The sequence below is a fragment of the Nycticebus coucang genome, chromosome 15, assembly GCF_027406575.1.
Source record: "Nycticebus coucang isolate mNycCou1 chromosome 15, mNycCou1.pri, whole genome shotgun sequence".
NCBI classification, from domain to species: domain Eukaryota; kingdom Metazoa; phylum Chordata; class Mammalia; order Primates; family Lorisidae; genus Nycticebus; species Nycticebus coucang.
This window is the reverse complement of record NC_069794.1, coordinates 29,266,214-29,271,364: the sequence shown is the minus strand read 5'-3', so window position 1 is coordinate 29,271,364 and position 5,151 is coordinate 29,266,214.

The following is a 5,151-nucleotide window of genomic DNA, read 5'->3' as shown; positions in this document are numbered from 1 at the left end:
GGCAGACGAAGGGAGGCAGAGCTGAGAATCAGGTGAGGCAAGGAGGCAGAGCGCGGGGCAAACCCGCGGGTACCTAGTTAGTTGAGGGAAACCACAGAACAAGCCACGCTGCTGCCCGTGCCAACCCCAGAACCACCCTTGGATGTAGAGATTCCCTCTCTGTCTGTACTACTCCCCTGTGAGCATTTCACAGGCCTAAGGGTGAACCCCCATTCAGGGATGAACAGCGACCATTCATTTCCTATGCCTAGGCAATTTCATGTAAGTTTCCAAGACCTGGACAATTTCATGAATGGACTGTATCCATTCATGATGCTCTCACCTTGCCTCTAGGGGAAGGGACTGCCTCCATTCACTAATGAGCTCATTCTGTGCCTTTAGTAAGTTTCAGCAGAAGGATTCATCCTACTCCAGCAGAAGGATTCATCTTACCCCAGCAGAAGGGACTGTATCCATTCACCAAGGAGCTCATTCATCTTACCCCAGCAGGAGGGACTGTATCCATTCACCAATGAGCTCATCCATCTTACCCCAGCAGGAGGGACTGTATCCATACATTAAGGGGTTCATTCACCCTGCACCTAGGGGAAAGGACTGTATCCATTCACCAATGAGCTCATTCATCTTACCCTATCAGAAGGGACTATATCCATTCATTAATGTGTTCATTCACCCTGGCCCTAGGGGAAGGGTCATATCCATTCATTGATATACTCATTCATCTTGCCCCAGCAGTAGGGACTATATCCATTCATTTGTTACCATGTCCTGGCCAAATGTAACTACAAAGGACCCATGTAACTATATATAGCCCTAGACAAAGAACCTAGGCAGAAAGGAGATTTTCTGACATCTTTCCTTCTTGCCAGAAGCTCTGGTGCTTTTTTTCTGTATTCTTTTCTGTGAAATAAATCCTGTCTTACCACTGATCTGTGGTCATTGGATTCATTCTTCAAATCTTTGAGACCTAGGACCTACTGAAGAAAGAATTTCCAGTAACAACTGATTAGGAACGATAAATACATTTGAAAAATTTATTCACAGCAGCACCTAAGATGAGTGTTGGTTGAATATGTTGGAGAAGGGATGTGTGTGCTGCCAATGGCCATGGTCCCTTGTGTCCTTCAAACATCTTCAAAGAATGTCTTCTTGTAGCCCAAAATAACAGGAATCACACTAGAATGGACAGCACAGGGAAAGTTCAGCCTAGAAAAATTGTCAGATCAAAAAGCTGTATTGCAGCTAAAAGATGTCAACTAGGCTAAGCTGGAGTCTCCACATTCAATCTGGTTCTTTGTTTTTCAAAAAGAGAACATATTGGAATTGAGATTGTACACTGGTTCAAAGATCTGTAAGAGCTTTTACACATTAATATTTATTTAAAAAGTATCAAATGAGTAACTATGAGTTGCACAGAAACTGTTCTCTCCAATGACGCCATGCTCCTCCCTCTCCTGCACTGTTTTGTTTTCAGCTACTGACATGTGATCTGCCTTTAGCCGAAAGGAGAAAAATAATTTGAGAGGGTCCCTAGCAATATTGTCAATATTGTCGCTTTGCCTGCTTTAATTAACTTTGGCTTTCTTGTTTCTTCTTCTCTTAAACTCAGGCATGAAAGCAGAAGTTAGAAAGTTTCCATGTGTCCATCTTGGAAAGTTAATTACGAAGATTCCAGCCCTGGCATTGCTGAGATATTGAACCTTTTTATCTGAAACTGTTAGCCGTATTTAAAATCCAATATAGTTAGGCTTTTTGTTACTTGCTAATGAACACCAACAAATCTGTGATGTAAACATATTATTTTATCTGTAAATCTGCTTCCTCACAATATGTGAGAGAATTGACCTAACAACTGTGAACATAAACGTATGTGTGCAAGGATGTTTATTTAAAACAAATTGCTTATAGGAGAATTGGCCTCACAATATATTGACATTAGAATTAAGAATTAGAATTTTTGTAAATTAAATTATATTTAAAATATGGAAGCATGTGATCATTAGGTTAAGAAAATCCAACTGTGGAATTCATGCTGTTGACATACACACTAACCTGCTTCTATATTCATGAATATAGGAATGTTTTGTGATAAGTTTAGTATAAAAGTAGATGATAAACTATTATTTGAGTGAAATTATTTTGTGATAAGTAACAGCATGCTTATGAGAATGCTTTTTGCGATAAGTAACAGCATTCTTATTATTAATAAATATGTTCATTTTATGCATACATGAAATATATATTACTGCATATGCATCTTTAAAATAAATGTGTAAAAACTTTAAAATTCTGTTGATTTTTGTTTTGAAATTTAATATGTTAGAGTCATTTTTACTTGCATAAACATTATGCTGGAAGTAATACATTCAAATAATAATTTAAACACTGAGAGAATGTATAATTCTTACAGACTTGAGTTTATTTTATGAATGGATAAGTAACATCAGAAGAAAATTCAGTGAACAAGTTCAATTTCGTAAGAGAGGCCGTTTGTTAACAAATATAGTTTTTGAGAAAATGTTTTGGAAACTAAGGCATAAAAACATCTATAGTTTTAATATTTGGAGATAATTATTAAAATAATCTTGAATATTTACATGAAAGTTCTTTATCTGTTTGGAGATCTACTTGAAACTCACTTTATAATAATGGATTACACAGTAAGCATGCAATTTATGATAACTGGTATTTAAAAATTCTCAAATGTCTGCCATTGCTTTCTAAATGAAGATGATATCTAATGGAGTATTTTACTTTTTCCAAAGAACTAGGATTAATAATTGCTTTGCTGAAAATTTTGCCTCATGAATTTTGTGAAATATTATTTTTCAGTTCCTGTGTAATAAAACCTACTCCAACCTACTCCAACAACATTTGCAACTTTTAGTTTTCTCTTTGTAAATTTTAGACTTAATTCTCTATTATTTCTCTAGTCACAGACATACATAACTGAACCCAGTGCTTCTAGAAAGTGTCCCTTCTGTCTTTCTATTAAAGATTGACATGATATTCCAGGACTTACATGTTTAGGGGTCTTTCTCCTCATCACATTAGGAACCCAAAGAGCAAGCATTGCACCCTAATCCTTACTGTGGGAGGAACTCCAGGGACATAGTAGGTGCTTATGAATATTTTATGATTTATTGATGAGATAGATGATATATTTTAATATGAGTACAACCTTTACATGTTCTTTTTCTTTAGTCTGGAAAATTACAATTTCTTACACAAAGAAAATGGGTGGCACATTTTGACTTTATCTATGCTTTCCCCTTTTTAATTTCTGACCAAAATTCTGTCCACCCTCCTTTTTCTGTTGAAGTTCATACATTATCACATAGGCATTCTTTTACTGTCATGCACTGTGGCCAAATCACCACTTCTCAACTACATACCAAAAAAACACAAGTGTTGGTTTGTGTGAACGTCTTCGTGATATAAGTCCTGAGAAATATTTTCTTGAATATGTTTACTCACTTTCTGAAGTATTTGTTTTCATACTTGCAAAGGAGATGAATCTCCTCCCTCTTTAAGTATAAATTTATTTAGGTTGGTGAATTTATTTGCTTATATATGTCATTTGCTTTGATTTTGTTTCCTCGTCAGGTAAACAATGAAATTCTTCTGTCTAATGTCAATTGATTATCTAGTTGTTCAATTCCCGTGTCTTCCATTTTTGTCCAAAGGCAAAATGCCTCAACTGTTAGAAAAGTATTGAAATATTACCTCTAGGTAGTCATTTTTTTTTTCTATCTGAAATTTCAAAGTAATCCAAGACATATTTCACATAAAACTCATTAGAATTTCCATCATATGTTTGATGATTTCTTTGGTAAGACTTAATGTTCTACATAAATCACTTTTTTTTTTTTTTTTTTTTTTTGGCCGGGGCTGGGTTTGAACCCGCCACCTCCGGCATATGGGACTGGCGCCCTACCCGCTGAGCCACAGGCGCCGCCCTACATAAATCACTTTTATCTGGCATAGCCAATGGATCTTCAAATTCTTCTATGATTTCTTTTTTATTCGTATGGTAATGAACTATTTCTATTTTATTATTCTATTGATTCTTTATATAATTAATCAAAACCTAGATATATAGAGAACACAAACAGAATCAACTGCAACAAAACAAAACACAAAAATTCCACATGCTTTTCTATCATTATTTTAATCTTAACTAGTTTTTAGATCCCGAGCCCATAAATGAAAGGGAAAGTGGATCCCTTGGGCACATGAGTAGATTCTACAATGTCACTGAAGAATATAAAATAAGCATCCCTCTAATCCTGTACCTAAAAATACTATAGCCATTTGCCAACATAAATGTACACGGAGTAAAGTTATACAGAGTGTTGGATGCAGGGTATGATCGGACACTTATGATATGAAATATCATGAAGGTACACAAGCTAGAATGATGACCTAAAGAAGATATGATAAATGATATCTTGACTCACACCCATGTTCATCTCACATTTATTCCAGCAAGTTCAGACATGTACCCTTAAGTCACTCTTAGTACCTGAGAACAAAGTTAGGATGATTATACCAAACAGCTGGCAGAACGCTTATACATGTCCCTGATTTGTGGTGTAAGAGCTTTTTGGTAGGAAGCATAGGTGGCAGCTCCTGGTAATTTATCCCCTTCCTACATCAGCCTAGGCAATGAATCAGAAGTCATACTATGTACCCACAGTGAAATGTCATAGATGAGCAAAACCCTCAAAAACTTAAAGGAGATAGGGCTTATTGCCTCACTTTATCAGCTTTCATTTCATTTGGGTGGTTCCTCAGAAGAGGGGAATAGGGTATAGTGGATTATTCTACATTGCCTTAAGTTTCACTAAGTGACAGACTCAATTCCTTTTTTTTTTTAAATTCTGGATGTGGCATCTATATTGGAACAGATCCACAGAAACACTGGTGATTGTTATGCAGCTATTCAGCTAAAGAATGCATTCAATACCCCTTAATAGGGTCAAAATCAATTTGCGTCTATTTGGGAAGGACAGCTATGCTTTATCACTTCCTTGGTCCCTAAGCTATATCGATGTCCCTAGATCATTGTTTTCCTTGATTTTCTTGACATGAAGAACATCTTGACATGAAAAACATGTTTCTGGTGCCATATGCCCTGTAACAGAGATA